Source organism: Panulirus ornatus, chromosome 6, assembly GCF_036320965.1.
Source record: "Panulirus ornatus isolate Po-2019 chromosome 6, ASM3632096v1, whole genome shotgun sequence".
Lineage (NCBI taxonomy): Eukaryota > Metazoa > Arthropoda > Malacostraca > Decapoda > Palinuridae > Panulirus > Panulirus ornatus.
In genome coordinates, this window is record NC_092229.1 from 7,657,495 (window position 1) to 7,681,172 (window position 23,678).

Here is a 23,678-nt window from a genome sequence, read left to right on the forward strand (position 1 = left end):
CGTGTCTCACTTGCCCAGCCTAGCAAGCACACACAACATACACTCTTTGAGTCTTCCTTTACTGTCTGCCGTTAAATTTCCATACATCATTTCTCATGAAATTTCTATCCTCATCATATGTTTCTTAAGTTCACGAGCAGTGTAAAAAAAAAAATACCAACACAGACCTCGTCGTAACGTGAGGGATTAAGGTGAAAGACCTTAGGTCGTGCTAATATCAACCCATCCTAGGCACGCGACAATGCAGACTTAGGTGTTCGAAATAACCTTCAACGGCCCGTACGTACGTACAGGGTCAAGGAAATGAACCGCTGCGGACCAGTCAACAACACCTGATACTGTACTCCCCGGAGAGCTTGGAAAATCCTGGAAGACATGGGTTCAAAACCTACTAAAAAAAATAAAAAAAATCCCCATTAGTACAACAGGCACACAAGACTCCCTTAAAAGATTACCTCTAAAGTCAGACATAAAAACACACACAAAAAAAAAATGTCAGACTTAAAAACACCAAAAATAATAATAAAAAATAAGTGAAAAGACATTGTACATTCGTGGCCCAAGACAATTTAGCACACTGCCTCCACCCATCGTCTGAAACACTATGGGATGAACGGTGGAGAGAGTTGAGATTGGCCCCCAGATAACTATTTAACAAAAGCGTGCCAGGCTGTGTGGTGGTCACGAGAAGCCCTGCCGGCCCCGTTTTCCAGCAAACTTGATCGACCAACGATCTAACTTAGCTGCTTGGGCCTAGCCCCCCACCGGAGCGGGAGGGGAGTGAAGACCTCCCCAAGTTTATGCCAAGGAAACGCCAGGCGGGAAGACATATTTTTTTTGTGTTTATGTTGACGGCTGGCTTGTACGTTTATAATGACAGCCTTTCCCATCCAGTTCAGAGTATATAAAGATGAAGAGAGTTATATGGGAGGGGTTCAGAACACTTAACTATGTTATATTTTCTATAACTCAGTGTGTGTGTGTTGTGTGTGTGTACATTTGCACCTGTACTATTTGATAGGTTAATGTGAAATGCGTCAGCGGTATGCAATAGTGACTTCGTCTATGAAAGAGTTTGTGTGTGTGTGTGGTGTGTCTTGTGTGAGTGTGTGGTGTTTGCGCGCGTGCGCCACCCCCAAGCTTTTACGTTCACTTCGTCATGGCCTCAGCGAAGGTAAATAAGACTGCCTGTACCAAAGAGATTTCTGGCAACCCCTCCGCCTCTCCAATGCTTCTCCAGGGCAACCCAGCCTCCTCCCATACCCACCTAGCTCGTCTGCCGAACCACAATCCACCCCTCCCGTGCCACTTACACCACCACCACCACCAACGAAGCGCTTTTATTAACGAAAAAAAAAAGAAGAAAAGTTTCACTTTGAACCTTAACCTCCTGAGCACAACAGGACCCTCGGGTATGTTTGGCGTGGCGGCTTTTTAAAATCCGGACCTCGAAAGTTCTGGTGAAAGGCCGGTCATGTCACCATGAACAAAGGACGAAGCCTCCGTACTCCCGTGGGGGGTTTAACAACGTCGCCAGCCGCGTCATCTTCACCCTACAACAGCCCTCAACAACAACAACACCACCACCACCACCACCACAGCCGCCGCAGCCACCGTCACCGGCCCGTCGTCCTCCCACACCTTCTGGTCTCCAAAGAAACGCCAGTGGGGCGAGACGTTGCCAGACGGGGCGGTAACAGCAGGTCATGTCTCCCACCACCACCGCCGCCGCTCTCTGCTGCACCGTACGCCACCGGCCACCTACACACTCCTCCACATCCCCTAAACAAATGCTTGCAAGAGCCGCCACAACTCGAACCTTGAGCTAAAGTTCCTGCCCCCTTCCTCCCTTCCTTCCCCCCACTATCGAGCTAGTGCACATGTTCTCAGCGGACCCAGGTGTATATGCCTGGTGGTATGCGCCAAACAGGAGTGTGTTGTTAAGTCATCCGATCCACCCTAAACCACTCGCCAACCCCTCTCCCTTTTAAAAAAAAAAAACACTCACAAACCCTCGTTCATCTTTCTTGGCAACATACCTGCCGTCCAGAGAGAGAGAGACACACACACACACACTCCACTCACCTTCAGCCGGTGTGGCGGCTTTCTCTCAAAACGATTCCATTCTGCCAAACCCTCGAGCATGAACGTTACCACCCTTGAGCAGGAGGGCTCGACCCCTGAGCACGACAGAACGACACCTGAGCACGATGGTGGTTCGACCCTTGAGCACGACGGATACGATCCGTGTGCGAAAGTTCAGCACGACAGTAAAAACCCCTTCAGTCATAACGTCACGCCATCATACCCCAGAGTCGTAACGTCACACTTAAGGGCAGAAAATACCACGAACCAGACACCAGCAACAGCTTCATCTAACGCAACGCTGTCCCTCACATCCATCAATTTACTATGAAGCGTACGGCGCCTTATCGACGTTCCAATATCACCAATTATAACTCAATCCTGCACGGTCATTCCATCAACCATGGCAACCAGACACTACTACCATGTATAACAATTACAACACTCTACAATATATATATATATATATATATATATATATATATATATATATATATATATATATATATATATATATATATATACGAATCATTCACAGGCCTCTGTCGCCCCTAACATCACAGCGCATACCGCAACACCTCTCCACTAACGTGGGGTTTCATGAACGCACTGTGAACCCTTCAATACGTCGGCATGATCCGTGAATACGACGTTGACACCATCACCTACGACGGTACGACTCTCCGCTGCCATGGCACGACATCTGACCAGACCCCTTTTTCAAAACGACAAACGTATCCATGATGGGGGTTAAGGTAAAGGAAGGACGGGGTCGTAAAAGGTCGTGCTCAACGAGACGACCAAGTTCTCCTAGAGTTAGCGTCACCTAGGACTTCTCACCTTCCAACAGCTAACACAGGATCATACCGGCGTGGTCCTGTGAACGTCCTCCTACGACACTGCCACCACGAAATTACCAAAAGTAAAACAACAAAAAAACTGTTGGACGTGTGTCAACCAGGATGTAAACAACTACAACGTGGCAGAGAGAGAGGCATAGGTGATAGGATGACAAGGGTGTGAGTTGCATGATTATTTGATATTTTGTTAACCGAGACGATACAAGCAAATGATTGTCCTAACCAAGGTCATCCATTATATATTATATATATATATATATATATATATATATATATATATATATATATATATATATATATATATATATGCCCTTGCCTAACTGTACCGACTGCCAAGACCAAGATTCGAACCTTGAAGGCCTCGATACCGAGCGGCCCATGAGCACGTACCAGCAACGCTAACCGATAAACCACGGAGGTCCCTCCCTACTTACCACCACAGACCCATTCCACTGTTCGTCAGTAGTTATTACTAAGACCATACCTCACTGCAGCCCCGAAGAATTCGCATAAAAAAATTCAACACGCCATTTTCTCTATTTACCAAATGAAATCCGCTAGAATAGGAAGGGTTTTTCTCCAGGCATCGCTGTCCTATGATTCAACCCATTAACCCTGAAAAATCATGAGTGATAGCATAAATGATGAAAATCTTACGCTACACACACACACACACACACACACACACACACGAGTGCATCTGAACCATGCTACACAAGACAGGTTATTCCTTTAAGGTCATTCGTACTATAAAAGGACTAGAACTCGACATACGATGCCTCCTAGTCTCGTGTGGGAAAGGACATCATTAAAACGCTCCATATTCCAACTGACGATTCATGATCCAGACCAAATGCACTGAAGACCGGTTGCCCAACACGTTGTACGTCCAACACATGTAAGCAACTCGCACGACAATATTTGTTGAGCACTTGGCTGCTTTACAAATACAGGGAGGAAATGCTTGCCCGCATACTTGCCTCCTGCCATCACCACATCGCCTCCCACATCCCCCAACCCGACGACTTCTTCCTCCACCTCCTCCTCCTCCCAGACACCTAGGACAAAACCCGATCCCTTTTGTGTCCCCGGGCTTTCCCCCAGCCAGCGATCGCCGGCATCACCGACCAACAACACCTTCGCAATCGACAAATGAACAAAACGCTCGTTCGGTCAGTCCACCACACTCGCCAAACTCTCGCCGCGTCTCGCTGCCTGGGTGATCACACCACGGCGGAAGAAAAAACAAAACAAAAAAAAAACATGGCCAGTCCTATCACCCACCACCACCACCCCAGACACACCGGCGTCCTCTGTCTTCGCTCCTCGCAGCAACAATCCCCCCACCCGCCCCATACAAGCCACCGAAAGACAACAAGACACGGCAATGCACCGTCATGTGTAACCCTATACTGTCCGTCCACCGTCTGTCCTGCGGTACCTTAAATCCATCAATCAAATCGAGTGGCGTGAATTCCGTAGCTACGGCAACGTTTCCCTACTGGATGGGTAGGGCCTTCTATACGTAGGGAAGGCAAGAGCGTTCCAACAAAATTAATTTATATCATGCGAGTTACACCGGGCCTTATAATGCTTAGGGTCGCACCTCGCAACAAACATGCTGGCACACGGGCACACTCCGACCTGGTCACTAAGACTACATGTTGTGTGATAACAGAATCTGGTCGACGAGATGACCATACTTGCCCACACGACTCTGTGTTTCTCCTCCTCGACCCCGAACCTATTCAATATACGGTACTGCACAGGGGGTGTGCATCTCGAAAACTATAGCAACAACCGGCCGCTCCTGCTCGTATCCAGCCCATCACTTCTCGCACACCTCCCCTACCTTGACACCACCTTGTCCCTCATGTCCTCCACCAAGTAAATAGGCCACAACACTGCACACAGAGGTGTCCTAAGACATCGAGCACGATCCAATTCTCTTTTTTTTTTTGTGGAAAATACATTTTCTCACAAAAGGCAAATTCTCCTGCAAGAGACAAACTAATGATCACTAGTGGCATTGGAATCACCTAACTCCACAAAGGGTATAGGGTTGGTCAAACAGACTGGCCTTACATGTGGTGTACGAATCCAACCGCTCGCTACTGTAAACACGCTAAAATCCACTCATTACGTGACGAGAGAAAAACACAGTCCTGAAATTCTTGGACTGCTAGCGACGTAAACGCTGCATTCCATGATATGTCGAAACCTTCTTTATATATACGTAATTCGTCGTTTCCCACGTAAGGGGGCGAGGCCAAGAACAGCCCTGAGAACGGCCTTAGTCGCTCACACCCCTACCCACGTAGCCGTAACGTTATGACGCAACGAAACTAAAAGAACAACAAGGATTAGCAACCTCGGGGCGGTGCGACACGCCGTGGTGCCTCTCCCACGTTCTTGCCCTTCTCTGAAATCCACGGGAAGCGAGCTGAACATCGCAGGTACAATACCATGCTTTAATGGCTGGTGTCAAACAGGTAGTGCGATCAATGAGCGAGATGGTGTACCGTACACACGACGCGCACACGCTGGTGCATTCCCGTACGAGCCTGTGTACGACCTCCATCATGTCCGATGGGAGAGTTCAGCGACGGGGGGGGGGAAGGATGTTTGCAGGGAGAGATCGATCCGCTGAGGTCAGGAGAGGTCCGCGGCAGCTGACATAAGGTTAGGACCGAGATGGGTGCTCTCTCAGGAGACGAGGGAGAGGTGGAGTCAGTAGGATGACATGGGATAATGCGCCGCGGTATCTAACCTTCACCAGGTACAGTGGAGAAAATGAATCATGGGGATCCGATCACACGCCAAAGTACCCAGGCGGCCCTCATCCACCCTAGCCCCCTAATCACACAAATCTATGTCAACACCATCAACTTCTGTTTTCCGGATGAAGAGGGGCGGCCCGTTTGCTTATAATAATGGTGTCCGTCCGTTCCTGCACGGCTCTCCAACTCCCCTTCCCCCCTTCCTTCACCCTCTTCCAAATCCACTCTCTCTCTCTCTCTCTCTCTCTCTCTCTCTCTCTCTCTCTCTCTCTCTCTCTCTCTCTCTCTCTCTCTCAACCACACTCCCTCCCAATCTCCCTCACACTTCCTTCACCACCACCTCCAGTTCAACACCCAGCCCCACCCACCAACCTCCCTTACTTCACCTTGCCGCCGCCGCCAACCCCCTCCCCCACTGCGCCGCTCTCAATTTCCTTCACGCCACCCTAAGTTACCCCCTTCATCCTCCCCCAACCCCTCCTACTCAAGCCCTCTCCATTTCCTTCAGCCTCCCTCCTTCCCACCGCTTGCACGGTGGCCTGAGCGCACCCGGCAACAAAACACGGCAGCGACGAGGACACCGTGCGCCGGATGCGTGCGCAGCAAAAACAAGCCAACACCGTATATAAAAATAAAAAAAAAGGCGAACGAGGACACAAGGAGAGACAAGATAGATGAGCAGGTGCAAACGGGAGGGGGGAGGAAGGGAGGGAAGCAGTGGATGACGGACTGTAAATCAATGACACTAACGAGAGAGAGAGAGAGAGAGAGAGAGAGAGAGAGAGAGAGAGAGAGAGAGAGAGAGAGAGAGAGAGAGAGAGAGACCTCCGAAGATTTCAGCACCGGCATATGGGTCAACCTGCTTAACGAGGACAAATGCCACCGAAAAGAAAATACCGAGAGACATACACGGTAAACCCAAACTTTACTTGCACAAACCACTGACCAATACAAACACAGGAGTTATGTGCATTCTACACCGGAACTCGAACACAAGATGGCCTGGAGGTGTTGTGGGCATGGTATGGACTACAAAAGTATAAAACCAGCGACAGATTAGACGGGGAGCATGACTGTAATTGGACAGTAGGTTACAGGCGGGGAGCATACTGGTAAGACGGGCAGTACGTTACAGACGGGGAGCATAAGAGACAGTTGGGTAGTACGTTACAGACAAGGATGCATAAGGGTTGTTGGGCATTACAGGAGAGGCAGGGAGCTAATGGGGTCGTTATGCAGTACACCACAAGAGGAAGAATAAAGGCAGTTGGGCAGTAAGGTAATAAGCTACTGACTCGCTCAGGACACTTGGCATCGACCAAAGGAAGAAGAAGGGGGGGATGAGGCGAGACAAGAAATAACACAGAAGACCCATGGAATCAAGAGACTATATACATCCCATTTTTTAACACAGGAGCCATCGAGTCTTCCACACGAAAACCACTAGCTTAACGTCACGAACCAACCCTGTAAACGCCTAGTGCTGATATCAACAGGCGCCTATCAGATACCCTCTGCGACCCCTCCGTCAATATCCCTCTGCGCTATGGCTCACGGCAGGAGCGTGGAACATACAGCACACAAGCCCTTGGGACCAGCGGCAAGCCTTGAGAGTGAGGGATTGGTCGTACACCCGAGAGTCACGCGGATCCAGCTACATGTTGTTTTCGGTCCGTCCCCTGTCTATCATCTAATCAGTAAGTGTTCTGATATCTCCTCCTGTAACAGGAGATAAATCTCCCTCATAATGTGCTTACCATACACACACACACACACACACACACACACATTACGCAACGTCTAGAAAGACGCGCGGGGCAAACCGCAAAAAAAAAAGGACGCGTGGACACAACATACAAGGCAAAATCGACGAACACTTACCTTGACGGAGTCAAAAATGAACGTCTTACCTGAAAAGAAAAAAAAAATAAGATACCTCCATGAGTCACGCGTTCATAATGCCAAATCTCGCCCGACTAAACATGATTTATGTACCGGGCACGGAGGTTTTCCAGCCAAATTAGGAGATTCTCAATGATTTACAACAACAACAACATACAGTCCATCTCGTCAGCAGCATACAGTCAATCCCATCAGAGCATACAGTCCATCCCATCAGAGCATACAGTCCATCTCGTCAGCAGCATACAGTCAATCCCATCAGAGCATACAGTCCATCCCATCAGCCCATACAGTCCATCCCATCACAGCATACAGTCCATCCCATCAGCCCATACAGTCCATCCCATCACAGCATACAGTCAAAGCATACAGTCCATCCCATCAGAGCATACAGTCCGTCCCATCAAAGCATACAGTCCATCCCATCAAAGCATACAGTCCATCCCATCAGAGCATACAGTCAAAGCATACAGTCCATCCCATCAGAGCATACAGTCCATCCCATCAGAGCATACAGTCCATCCCATCAAAGCATACAGCCCATCCCATCACAGCAAAATAAAGTCCATCCCGTCACACAGTCTATCCCACCCTCTTTGCCTTTAAGGACGGTACTTTTACCTCTCTCTCTCACACACACACACACACACACACACACACACACACACACACACACACACACACACCTTTGTCACTTGCCTTGTACGTCAGCTCAAGTATGGTGACTGCCTGATACGTCTACTCGAAAGCCATATCGAAGTGCAGCAGTGCACAGGTCGAAGTAAAGTAACCGCCGCGAGACAGGGGTGCTCGATGTTCCTGCCCTCTTCAGCTAGCTTAGTACCGAGAGCGGAAGCAGTCAGTCTGGTGTACTACGATACGGAAAAGACGTTATCCTGGTCGTTCTTTTAAGGTGTAACGATAATACGGCAAGGACTTTATCCTGGTCGTTCTTTTAAGGTGTACTACGATACGGTAAGGACTTTAACCTGGTCGTTCTTTTAAGGTGTACTACGATATGGCAAAGACTTTAACCTGGTCGTTCTTTTAAGGTGTACTACGATATGGCAAGGACTTTAAACCTGGTCGTTCTTTTAAGGTGTACTACGATACGGCAAGGACTTTAACCTGGTCGTTCTTTTAAGGTGTACTACGATACGGCAAGGACTTTAAACCTGGTCGTTCTTTTAAGGTGTACTACGATACGGCAAGGACTTTAAACCTGGTCGTTAAGGTGTACTACGATACGGCAAGGACTTTAAACCTGGTCGTTCTTTTAAGGTGTACTACGATATGGCAAGGACTTTAAACCTGGTCGTTAAGGTGTACTACGATACGGCAAGGACTTTAAACCTGGTCGTTCTTTTTAGAGGACTTTAAACCTGGTCGTTCTTTTTAAAGGACTTTAAACCTGGTCGTTCTTTTTAAAAGTCGAGTATCCCCCCAACCCTTTTTTTCTTTTTTTTTTTTGCACGGGGTACAATGAAAAGTGTGGTGGGTACCTACACGTTTCGTACCATTTTCTCAGAACTCACCTCAAAGAAGTTTAGTTGTTTTTTTTCTCTTATTGAGTTTAATGTAATACAATCCATCACGTCTGCCCTTCTAGTAAAGGATAACTTCCTTGTCCACAAGAGGAAATAATTTCGGCATTTATATTTTGTTTTCGTATTGCCTGATATATATATATATATATATATATATATATATATATATATATATATATATATATATATATATATATATATCCCTACCTACTCGCCTCTATATGCACCTAGTGCTGCCGAACTATCCCGTTAATGCTTTACCGATATAATGTTAACAGTTAGGAGCCTTAAGACATTTTCCGAGCCAATAATATTCAACATAAAAAAAAAACCGGGTCCAAAGCAAGGTGCTTGGGGGCTGATGGCGTCGACGGGTTACGCATGTGATTACAAAAACATCACTATTAGTCGACACATAATGACTCCTCACCTTAATATATATATATATATATATATATATATATATATATATATATATATATATATATATATATATATATATATTATCCCTGGGGATAGGGGATTAAGAATACTTCCCACGTATTCCCTGCGTGTCGTAGAAGGCGACTAAAAGGGGAGGGAGCGGGAGGCTGGAAAGCCTCCCCTCTCTTTTTTTTTTTTTTAATTTTCCAAAAGAAGGAACAGAGGGGGGGCCAAGTGAGGATATTCCACAAAGGCCCAGTCCTCTGTTCTTAACGCTCCCTCGCTAACGCGGGAAATGGCGAATAGTTTAAAAGAAAAAAAAAAAAAAATATATATATATATATATATATATATATATATATATATATATATATTGTATGTAAAATGGCAGGAGTGTCCTGCCACACCGCACACACACACACACATACCCACACATGCAAAGCACCTCGCGCGACACCATGCCAATGTATTTCCACAAAACGCCAGGGTTATTTAAGAACACCTGACGTGTGGGAGGAGCAGCTGGTTGCCGATGTTAGCGCTAAGTCGGACACACCACCACCAGGCTAAGTGAAGGACACACACACACCCTCTGACTTCAGATCTACCTCCTGAACCCTACGGGCTAGAACGCTGAAGTTATGATACGTGGATTTCAGCATTTTCATGAAATAAATCCATCGCTCTACCAGTTACGCGTTGCCTTCTAAACGGGAAACCACGATCTCCAGTGACACACCACAACCTTCACACACACGAACTCTACCGATGTACCTTCGGCATATATCAAAAAAAAAAAAAAAAAAAGAGAGAGAGAGCGCGGGACTAAAAATCCTCCCGTATTTTTCATGGACGGAAACACAGAAATTCATATAATTGCCGAAAATTAAGTTACTTTCGATTTTGATCTTGGGCCAAATACCAGTCGATAAAAATACACGCACACAATAAAGTCTAGCTGTTAAATCCTACAAACATCAGTGGGAGGAAAACACAGGCACACATCGAAAACGGAAGCAATACAAATCGAAAACGGAAGCACATATGACTGAAAACGGGAGTTACGGCTACAGCAAACAGGCATCTCGCACTTTACTTACATCTTCAGTGTATAAAAGATCAACGCGCATTTGTCATTTAAGCAACAGCTTATGACATGAGTAACATATATGGGCAGTTTAACGCCTAAAATACATTTAACGACGTTTCGCGATGCTCTCAAATATAGACTCTACGGTATTAAACATAAGGAAGGTCAGGGGGAGTGTTGTGCTTCGAGACATTATCTACTAACACCTGCGTCAGTGTTGCGCTCCAAGAGAACATTATCTACTAACACCTGCGTCAGTGTTGCGCTCCAAGAGAACATTATCTACTAACACCTGCGTCAGTGTTGCGCTCCAAGAGAACATTATCTACTAACACCTGCGTCAGTGTTGCGTTACAAGAGAACATTATCTACTAACACCTGCGTCAGTGTTGCGTTCCAAGAGAACATTATCTACTAACACCTGCGTCAGTGTTGCGTTCCAAGAGAATATTATCTACTATCACCTGCGTCAGTGTTGCGTTCCAAGTGAACATTATCTACTAACACCTGCGTCAGTTGAGCTCCGAGAACATTATCTACTAACACCTGCGTCAGTGTTGCGTTCCAAGAGAATATTATCTACTAACACCTGCGTCAGTTGAGCTCCAAGAACATTATCTACTAACACCTGCGTCAGTGTTGCGTTCCAAGAGAACATTATCTACTAACACCTGCGTCAGTGTTGCGCTCCAAGAGAATATTATCGACTAACACCTGCGTCGGCGTTGCGCTCCAAGACCATTATCTACCAACCATCTGCGTATCACACCTATCTCGTGACGTAATCAATACCTGTATGATTATCATAAGCATGACCTTGAGTACGACTTACACTCAAGTCCAAGGGCTGTTCTCTAACCCCGGTGCACGGTCTGTTAAATCACTCTTCCGCGGGGTGCGGGGCGTGGGAGCCAAAGGCTGAAGCCACGGATTTAAAGAGCCTAACTGATCAAAGAAGTAAAGAAAAGCATCAATTTTACTCCGTTCCTGACTAGACCGACTGATTGAAGAAGGCGAGCGTCCTGTATCAATGTAAAAGAACAGCAAAATATATCGTATCATAATATATATATATATATATATATATATATATATATATATATATATATATATATATATATATATATATATATATATATATATTATATATATATAATATATATAATATATATATATATATATATATATATATATATATATATATATATATATATATATATATATATCATATATATATTCATCCCTGGGGATAGGGGATTAAGAATACTTCCCACGTATTCCCTGCGTGTCGTAGAAGGCAACTAAAAGGGGAGGGAGCGGGGGGCTGGAAATCCTCCCCTCTCGTTTTTTTTTTTTAATTTTCCAAAAGAAGGAACAGAGGGGGCCAGGTGAGGATATTCCAAAAAAGGCCCAGTCCTCTGTTCTTAACGCTACCTTGCTAACGCGGGAAATGGCGAATAGTTTAAAAGAAAAGAAAGATATATATATATATATATATATATATATATATATATATATATATATATATATATATATATATATATATATATATATATATATATATCAATCTTTTCACGATCATTTGAGTTACTACAGGTATCTGGTCCTGATGTACATGAGTAACTCAGTTTCCCTTTCAGATCAAGATTTAAAAACCCCTTTCACGACATGACGTAAACCTATTTCCAGAAGAACTTCGATCCATAATCCTCAAAAGCCCCGGGTGTTGTAGGATCAAATCTTGGCTGAACGCGAGTAGAACCATGAGTGGGGCGTGAGTACGTCCCATCACCATGAGTGTGCTAGGACAATGTCCTCCCACCATCCCACACATACTATATCTTGGCAAGAGAGGAGCAGCACATTGGGTATTGTGTGGACTGATCTCAACAACCCCCACCACCACCGTCCGTCCGTCCGTGCCTCCAGCACATACCCGCCAACAAAATACATACCCTCCCTCCCCGACCTCTCTCTCTCTCTCTCTCTCTCTCTCTCTCTCTCTCTCTCTCTCTCTCTCTCTCTCTCTCCCTACACCATCAAATCTCACCATCACAAGGACTAACTTTGTATCTTCACAGATAAAATCCGGCACAGTGGAGCACCACACTCTTCTACCACACACACACACACACACACACACACACACACACACACACACACGTACAATCAAACAAAAATAGAAGAGGAAAACAGACATGGAGTATAAAATTCTCTCTCTCTCTCTCTCTCTCTCTCTCTCTCTCTCTCTCTCTCTCTCTCTCTCTCTCTCTCTCTCTCTCTTCTCAGACAGCCACCGACCAAGCAGATACCACACCGCTCAGGTATCGGGAGGGGTCACTTACCAAGCGGCGTATCCACCCAGCACGACAGTGGCTGCTGACTTCTCCCTGGCCGCGGCTGGTGTCTCTTTCTGCCTCACAGACACGTGGGCTACTGGCATTCACAAACACGTGTTATCTCCATGCTGCACATAACATTAGGCGACACGTTAACTTTATAGTTCTGTAACTTTTTGACAGTGTGACATCACGGTCTCATTTCTAAGCTCCCCTCATTCAATTTCCCTCCCTCACTTTGCTCCTTCATATCTAGCTTCCTCTCTGGCCGATCTATCTCCGTGGCTGTTGATGGATCAGCCTCTCTGCCTTTCTTCACCAACAGCCGTGTCCTAATAGCCGATCTACCTTCCTTCACCAGCAGCCGTGTCCTAATAGCCGATCTATCTCCGTGGTTGTTGATGGATCAGCCCCTCGGCCTTTCTTCACCAACAGCCGTGTCCCTAAAGGTTCTGTCCTGTCTCCTACACTTTTTCTTCCTTTTCATCAACGACTTCCTCTTCCACAAACAGCCAAAATTCACTCATACACTGAGGCCTCGGCAGTGCATTCCTCCACATCCTTTAATTTTCGCCCCTTCCCTCGATATGCATCTCGTGTCGACACAACTTGCTCAATAAACTCTGACTTGGGAATGGCTCTAAGACCCAATTTCTCTCTTTCGAAAATTCCTCACAACTTTCCCCTCTCTCCTTTGACGGTTCTGTAATTCCGCCTCTTGATTCAATGAACTTTATTACTGTACCATCCACTCTTATCTAGGGAAACCCTGCATTACGGAAATAGCTAAGTCTGCCTCTAGGAAACCGGGAGTCTCTCTTTTGATGTCGGAATTTCTTTCCTTCCGAACAGTTGCTCTCACATCTGGGACGGCTCTAGCTCTGCATCTCTACTTCACGGAGTCGAGTCGTAAGCGGTCAGACTTATACACTCCCTGGCTAAATTCAAAACTTGACCCGCTTGCCCTAAGCCGCATTGTTGGTTCATTTTCACTCTTCTATTGGTATCATTTGATTCTAGCTCCCGAGAGCTGGCTGCTTGTGTGCCCCCACCACTGGTTTGACCAGGCAATTCTCGGCAAGCTGATGCGTCACATGTTTACAATGCGGCCGCAGGCAACTCAAGGGTGGTGGGCTGTTTTGATAACTGTTTCTTTCTCTAAACTTCGGAAATCTGAAGCTTTGGAACTCTCTACCCTCTCATGTCTTTCCCAATACTTATGCCCAGGCACATTTTGAAAGATTCTTTTTTTTTCACTTACTCTAAAATTCGTAAAATACTTTCCCTTGTCTCCTCTTTATCCATTTCATTACTCTATATTTCAACTACGTCCCGGCCTTGATGTGGACCTTTGTCCGTATCTGGAGCCTCCAAAAGTAAATAAAAAAAAAAAAACTATCGCTCGGCCTACCTCAGGCCAATGCTAGACGTGGTTACTCATGTGTATACGTTCTCTCTCTCTCTCTCTCTCTCTCTCTCTCTCTCTCTCTCTCTCTCTCTCTCTCTCTCTCTCTCTGAGAATTACCAGCAACTGTTAAAGCAAGTCTATTTACATCATATCTACCACTAAGACGACCACTTTCACTATGACACACACACACACACACACACATATATATATATATATATATATACATATATATATATATATATATATATATATATATATATATATATATATATATATATATATATATATATATATAACACGAATGATCCCTAAATGTGTCACTTTCTCCTGTGTGAGAGAGCAATGCAGTTCAAACAACTTTTTTCTTGTCCTACCTTAGAATGCTCTCAAAACCTATTACTAAATCCCATGCTCCCTCCCGCCCTGAACAACTAGTGGGACAGCTACGGCAACACCAACACATGACTGAAACAAACGTCTTTTAACATTTTAATCAAAACCACATCTGGCTACGGCGGTGCGACCGCGAGTACAACGGGCCTTTTGCCACGACAAACCCCAAGGGGTCGTAACGCCGTCGTGCTCAAGTCGTTCAACGACGTTGGTCCCGACCCTTCATGGCAGGCAGGTCTTCAACCTACGACGGCTAGGGGGGGGAGGGAGGGGGTCAAATCGGACATGGAAACACTGATCTCTCACACAGCAGCAGCACCACCATCACCTGACCCGACCACAAACAGTGTTCACTGTTAGGCCCGTGGCTCACATACACACACACACACACACACACACACACACACACACACACACACACACACACACACACACATGGCCCCCAGAGAGAGCATCACCCCTTCCCTCCTCCACTCAGCCCCATACAACCTAGTTCCACCCGGTGCCGTCGTCGCCCCTGGCGTTAAATATCACCAAATTCCCTGCGCTACAAACGTAGTCCCACTGATCAAAATAGCCAAGACTACTATGCCCAGCGTGGAAATGTTTCCCTCTTCATCTTCCAGATGTCTCACTACAAACAGGAGGGGGGCCGTTCCCGCGTTAACATACGTTCAATGTATTTTGTCCAGAACGTATTTACAAACGCATACGCGTCTGTACCCAAGCTGTGTGTGTGTGTGTGTGTGTGTGTGTGTGTGTGTACCTGGGGAGAGAGACAACAAATGGCTTGTTGCCCCACGTCTAGACTGTGGAGAGAGAGAGAGAGAGAGAGAGAGAGAGAGAGAGAGAGAGAGAGAGAGAGAGAGAGAGAGAGAGAGAGCGGGGGGGGGGGGGGGAGCTCGCTCCAAGAGACTGTAGCAGACAACATCAGCGACCACCCAGTCCACCGAACTTACAGCGCCCGAGGCGACCAGTAGAATCCAGGCTTTCCGGAATGTGTGGCATCACAGCTGAACCTCAGCCTCTCCTGACAACGAGTGTCTCCTACCCGCCACCATCTCCGAATAAAACACCACTTAAAATGTAAGGAAATCAAACGGAAAACTAATATATATATATGTTTACCACATGGCGTCCTAGTTTCGTCTCTTCGATGTATATCAACTGTTATATTTCTCCCCTGATGATGTGATTTTTACACGAAAGTGCACTTGGGAACTTTTCGTGTTTCATTTTCTCCGTGGACTCATAGGAATATATATATATATATATATATATATATATATATATATATATATATATATATATATATATATATATTCTTGAGTCCACGAGGAAAATGAAGGAATATCTTGATCACGCGCAAAATTGTGATCCTTTCCAATACATGCGTGTGTGTGTGTGTGTGTGTGTGTGTGTGTGTGTGTGTGTGTGTGTGTATAACTGGCTAGCAATCAAAATTTCCGACCGTCTCTTGATAACAAGTACGCACGAGAGTGCAACAGAGTCAGCCATGTATTACTTTTAAACTTTTAAAATAATACAATCCGTTAATGGGAAAAACAATACGACGATCCAAACCCCTAACCGACCGACTAACGGCTAAGTAGAGTAACGACGTAGGATCGCGGGAGACGCAGAGAGTGTACTCAGAATGGAGGGGAGTTGCGCATCTGTTTATCAATGAATGACGTCCAAGCCACGCTGATAAGCCAGCTGCCCCGGTGTCCCGACTACTCAATGCGCGCTGAGTGGCCTACATTTGCCCGCCACTTCTGCCCTACTCAGCCGTCGGTGTGCCCTCTGAGTGGCCTATTATGTGCGTTGCTCCTTAGAACCACCACACAGGATTCCCACCAGAGGCTGAATCATCACTTACAACAATGACGCAGTCAACACGAACGACAAATGACTAACAATCTACCAAATCTAGGACATGGGAGGGGGGAAAAAAAAAAAGGATACGGTGTGGTTAATCCCTTGGAAAAATACACACGAACCCACTAGCAACCTTTAACCCTTCCACAAAATCCACCTTTGACAAAGAGCCAAGTAAATCGTTCGATTCCTACTACGTGATTTAGAAAACTGAAAAGAAACAGTAAGGTGGAACGAAAATATGAAGTCACTGAATAAAAGTGATAAGTATGTCCTAAATCGTACACAACTGGAGTAATTAACAGAAGCTAAACGCAATTACATTCTTTTTTTATGTTGTTGTAACCGAACTCTTGAAAATAAAGCAACTGTATTCATAAATGTAATCTGCCATTCAAGTGTAATACCAGTACAATTAAACCATGAGACTGAGGCAACATGAAGGATTACTGACAACAGGAAAGACAGACGTGGATAAAAAACGTCTCCATTTAAGCACTTGACTGGCGTTGGAGTCAAGACTGAAACAAATGACCGACGGACATGGGTACAGAGGGAATCAAAACTGTAATAAGCAATTAAGTACTTTTCATGAACCCTTAATTGCAATTTGAGATTACTGAGAGCAAAGTGACTGCAACTGTACTCGTAATTAAAACTGGGAGAGAAATTGTAACTGAGCTGATCTCACTGCTCCAAGCCCGCTGCTCCTACCTCCATGCATCGTTAACCACGCCGTGTTCTAGGGTTGCCTGACGTTTCATTTTCACGGCCGCGCCATAGGTTAAACACTGTCCCTTTTACCTATCAAGTTTTCCCACAAGCTTATACACGTTACCCTATAAAGAGCAGGGCCTCTGAGAGGAATTTCATCAGGGGGGTTACAAAGTTTCTAATAGGTCCCCTTCCCTTCTCCATTAGTCATCCTGTTTTTATCCACTAAGGTTTTATGCCATGAGTTGTGAGGACCAAAAAGGGGGTATGGAAGATAAGAGAGGGGTGGAATGTCGCCAGTCTTCAATATGTGCAAACATTTTCGGAGGTCCCAGGAAATTCCCGGGCCCCCTTTTGGACCCTAAGGCCCTCCTGGGTACGATGTACCCCATGCACTTCCTCCCACTGGCCGTGATACAAGAGAATTAGGAAATTACTACAGGTTTGCTTTACTCTAAGTACAATGAGCGAGCTCTTGCACAACTCATAATGCACTAGAACAGCAAGGACCCAAACCGACGGCTGGATACACACTACCCACAAAACCCTCACTATACCTCATCTTTCACCTATACCCCTCAATAGCTTAATAGGCTATATCAACAGCACACACTAGGCTATAAGAACTAGGCAAAGTACCTCCTCTACCCCGGTGTACTACTATTACTACTGCACACACCCACCTCTCAAACATCTCCCCAACCTAGAGCCTGCCATACACACTCACCTAACCTACCATGTACTCATTGCCTCTTTACTATTACGCAACCACTTTATAATTCATGTCATTTCCATAACGTACAACGTAACTACCTCATGGTTCTTTCCTCCGCCATACACCCTCTTCAAATAAGTGTCCCAATCACACCGCAGAACTACACTACACTTTGTATCTCTACCAGGTCACTACACATGCACACTACATCTAATGCTTCCGTGCACCTACCAACTCCGCGCTCATTACTTATTACGCCCAGTACCTCGCCCATCGTGTGTCCGCTCTACGACTCGTTTGTCTTGCCACACAGAACATCCAGTGCCCCTGCTCTAACAGGTAACCACAACACACATATAGGGCTTCTTACCACATCATATACACACACTCTCCTCCACACATCACTACTCTAACCTTGTGTCTACTCTACAATCCGCCTCCGCCATTCCATAAACCCATACTCCACATGGTTCCATTCCCTTAATTCTAAAAGTCACATATTTCTGAATTCTCTCCAGCCTGCTTCGCTGGTAACAAGACAACACAGCAACATTCAGTTTTGCTCGTGTGTACAATAAACATTTTTCCTTTCCATCTCTCGAGATAGGTTCTCATTATCATACCTTATAATACCTGCCTGGGCAATACAATCTTTTCAATACGTTGTTGAATTCCAACTTCTCGACCATACCGGAATGATCCCTAGATCTTGGACAATCACGTCACTTGCAACCCCTGGCCCTAGCCAAAGCAAAGTGCCGCCATCATTTAAGATATTAGTCAGTCAGACAACAACTCTTTTTCCTTTCTTTTCAATCTTTCAATTAAGAGTTCATCACGAATTCTGTTTGTATAAATAATATCACAGTTTTTGCATGCTTTTTTTTCTGTCTCTGATCCAATTATCTTCGTGACTCTGGTACTCCGGACAAATCATAACAAATGCTTTTGCTGTTCTAAATATATATATATACATCGTGAAACATATCAATGATCATTAATTAACTATATACCGTGCTCCTTGTAGCACACTAAAAATATCGTTTTCAACAAAGGTGGTTCCGTTTGCTAATTCAGTTTTGAAATTCTTTGATCAATCTTCGTAATTTATCGCCAACAGCTTTTCTTTTTTTTTTTCGATAAATGTCTTTTACCAAAGTTCTGTACTGTACTTGGCTGCTGCTACCTCGGTAGTCGAGAAAAGCAGAATCCACTCTCCTCGCTTGCATGAATTTCGTAAATGTGGTGGTGAGCTCGTGATTAAGTTTACGTTCTATTTACCCGTCAACTGTAGACGGTAAAAAAAAAGCCCAGTGTAATAAGATCTAGGTACTCTTGCAAAGACACGTATTTATATATAGATGATGAGCTAACTGGTCAACAGTGTTTCCGCAGAAGCTTTTATCATTAAAACCATTCTCCAAGATCAGCTACGCATTTAAGCTACCCGACTTTATTTTCTAAGCTACGCTACTTGTTATGTAATACTAACCCACTTCTTTTTCTTTTAATGTACTCTGCCTCGTCAGTAACGCGCCATCGGACTTGCCACTGTTGTCTTTTACAGAAAAATTGCTCGAGAGAGAGAGAGAGAGAGAGAGAGAGAGAGAGAGAGAGAGAGAGAGAGAGAGAGAGAGAGAGAGAGAGAGAGAGAGAGACTACGCAAGAGGTCAACACTACTGACCTCACCCATCAGCCCCACCCGCTCGTTCTCAGAGCGCTAATTAAAATGTGTTTAGTAACACCAACCACCCACTACGGGCCATGACTCACCCCGGACTCTAGGGGGCGGGGGCCAGCATCGGACAGCATACAGGGGCTACGCTACCACAAGCCACCCATGATCAGGGGCTTAAAAAAGGGAGAGGTCACGAGGGTGTAACATGGCAACTCAAGTGACCAGGTCCCTTACGGAGACAGGGAGTTGAGCATCTGGCGGGAGTGGTCGATGCGGTGCGCCAGAGGCTACGTGACGGACAGTGACACTGATCATTACGGTGATCCGGAGGCACCGGGTGACGGACAGTGACAAGGGGAGTGGTCGATGAAGAGACCCATGGGGAGACACACACACACACAACCAGGCGTACTTGCGACACTATCAGCAGATAACGAGACGAAGGCGTCACTCACCTCTCGCACAGCTGGCCTCTACCACCACCACTATACACTTCCACCTCGCTAACTCAAACCAACTTATCCCCAACCCCGCAACCATTCACCACACACACATTGCACCACTAAACTACCCCATACTACCACCAACTGCACCCCCTCCCTCTCTAGTGAGAGAGACAAGCCAATGAACTTCCGTTCACACGCCATAATAATCTTGGACAAATATTTGTATACCAGCCCAAACTTGCATGAACCTGATAACCCTACGATATGTGAGAACAGCGACGACGCTTCTTCACGCCACGCTCGCGGCCCAACGTCTGTTTACCCAGTCCACGGTTCAAAAGCCATGAAATAATATAACGTCTGCATCAAGAAGCGTATCACCTTTTTTTTCAAACATCTCTGGCAGTAGAATTGATCGCAATTTGTAAACACCTGTCCTTAATGAATATACAACCGTGGGATAATAAAAGGCGCGATTAAAAATAACACTGCAATGGTAAGACACACAAAACCGGATGAAAGTTTCTCCCTTGGGTTAAAGCTTGAGCAGGAGCGGCAGACAGCTGGTGAGGGATGATGCAACACCCAGACGCACCCCGCCTCAACTCTCCCCCCATACCCTACCAACCAAGCCCCACCCCCTGCACCTCACCCACAACAACCAGCCTCGGCGCCTACCCCACCACACCCGCTCCTACCCCAGCCTCACAACCTCTCCCCACCCTTCACGCTCCCCACCTCCACTTCACCACCGCCAGCCCCACTACCTCTCCTAAGCAACATGCTCCCTCCTCCACATCTCCCCCCACCCACCACGCTCCCACCTCCACTTCTCCCCAACCCATCACGCTCCCACCTTCACTCAGCCCACCAGCAGTACCTCACCTAGCCATGCTCTCCGTCCTCAACTCCACCGTACTCTCCAATCCCCCCCACACACACAACCTCTCCCAGCAGACCGTCCCACCGCTGCACCCCTTCCACACCCCCGTCATCCCCCTCTCAATCTCGCAAGTACAGCTACTAAGTAAACAATGAATTCCCCACTTCCTAGCCCGGGTTTCTGCGTGGTTCGCGTTTATGCGCGCCTACGTTTGAGCTGACCAAGTGGGAGAGATTTATACATGCCCATTTCCTCAATCTCTCTTATCTAAAATTACCTTTTTAACTCCCCTGTTTTCACTTACCTTCTTCCACTCAACCATTACGGAAGCACTGCCTTACATCTTTCACGGCAATTATCTTGTTCTGTTCCTTTAAACCAGAGCTTTAGAATCTTGAGTTGTCTTTCCCATGATCCTGCTGCACTATCTCAAGAGGACATAAAAGTGGTATACCTCCGGGTCTAGCTCTACATCCCATTACCATTTTGGTAAGGGAGATGTATGTATATCTTCTACTTTTAAGACGTTGGAACTCGGCACTCACTTGTCTCTTTAAAGCCCGTGTCCCACGTCCTTGCAACGCTTCCCCTCCAGTCTTGCACTTCATCTGTTCCTTTACTGAAGAATCATCAAATTGTTTGGTAAAAGTTTGAGAGTTCATGTCTACAAAACTGCCTTTTCGCAGCTCCTCTTCCTTCGTCAAGCAGGTGTATTCAATTCCTTGCCTAACTATAAGTACATTGCTGGCTGGCTCTTAAGCTTATTTCATCATTTACATACAAAGCCTATTTTTCTTGGCTTTCTAACGCCTTTCAAATTATATATTTTTTTTTCTATTTCCCTTTGCCGGTCTCCAACCACTGGCACCCTCCCACTTACTCCACAATATGCTACAACTTTCCGACCACGTTCTACCTGCCAGGGATATCTGTACCCTAATCTAATCCTGGCTACTAGAAGATCAGGGTTTAACTCTCGTTTGGCTCTTCCCACTGAAACACTGCTCTACATTCTGTGTACACTCCCTCTTTCCCACTGAGAAAACATATTTTCCTTGCGGTTCCCTCCAATGTCTCACGACATGAGGGTGTTTCCTCTTTATTGAACTGTTCCTTTCCTCGCGAACCAGCAACCCCGCGCACTGCATGACCGCTTCCCCCCACAGGGGTAACTAAGGTGATGTTTTTCTACTTCCAATCCGTTGTGCAGGACCGAAAGTTTCGTTATTGATGACAACTGCTCCTCTAACTCGAGCCTGTTCCGCGATGCGCTGGGACAGCCTAGAATACGTCCGGGACATTAAGGCTTTCATTCACAGTCGAATTCTTTGTACTTCCATTAACTTTTCCATCTCCGAGTATATATTTTTTCTTCTTTATACTACGCATGCTCCAGAAATAAAAAAAATAAAAAAAACTACCTTAATTCTTTTTTTTACGAAATCCATTTTTCACTCCTGATCGCTGGCTCTCAACTAACTCCTGATCCATAACTCTCTCTCTCTCTCTCTCTCTCGTTTCCCATTTCTTTACCATTAATCATTTTTTTCATAGCTATCTTCCATCCCCTTCCTTCGTCTGCCTTTTTTCACATAATTAAGTTTCTGATACAACGAACTTTGGTTGACCGTACACCACCAGACAGTTATATACTGTTCTGAAAGTGTCCTAGACAGATTTCTCACATATGCTTTGGTAAAATTTTCAGATCTTTGTCCACTCAACGTCTAAAACGGTATTCACACGTGTCAGCTGCTCCTGGTAATTCACGTATCTAATTTCCATCCTTTGCCACCTTTCCCTTTCCCGTCCAAATATCATGATATATCTACTTACCTACCTCCTGTTTTAATTCCATGAACAATAAAGGATGGTATAAAGTCAGTTGGCACTATATTGTTGCGTGCAATTTATCCCAACACATTTACTATTAAAGCCCTATGTCTGATTTACCCAGCCATCATTTTCTCTTATGTTCCTTTAAAACTTCCAACTCGTTCCTGTTTAAATCTAAGTCCACCCTCTCATCTTACATTTTTGTTCTGACAGACTTGAGTTCTCCTGTAAGAAGCCCAGCACCCTATCTTCCCCTTAACCACACTCTCATCACCTAGTTAACCAATTACTGAATCCCCTACTCTGCTCTCATTATAGCACATGTCCAGTCTTGCTGCTACAAAAGTACTCCCTTTCAGCTTCCTCTCATCTTCTATCTTCCTTCAGCACATTACAAGTTCTTTGACAACATTTCCATTTTCTTGTGCAATGTAACATTTATTCTTGTCAATTATTAAAGAACACCTTGCTCTATACTCTCTACACACTACGTTGATTCGACAACTGAAACAAAGGTCTCCATGCACATCACTTTCATGTGCAAAATGCTTTCCCTGCCATCAATCTCCTAACATCTTCAACTGAATTATCCCCAGAGTTAATCACATTTTTGATGCCTAAATCACTACCAAGTACCTCCAACTACACGAAAATACTCATATACCTTCTTCAAAAGCCTATCATCTGCTACACAT

The 23,678-nt window shown here is 45.5% G+C and overlaps 1 protein-coding gene across 2 annotated transcripts in view; it reads right to left on the reverse strand.

Annotated features, from left to right (window-relative positions):
* Window positions 1-23,678, reverse strand: part of FoxK (forkhead box K) — a 134,003-nt gene that overhangs the window by 85,783 nt on the left and 24,542 nt on the right. The gene's annotated exons all lie outside the window — the stretch shown is intronic.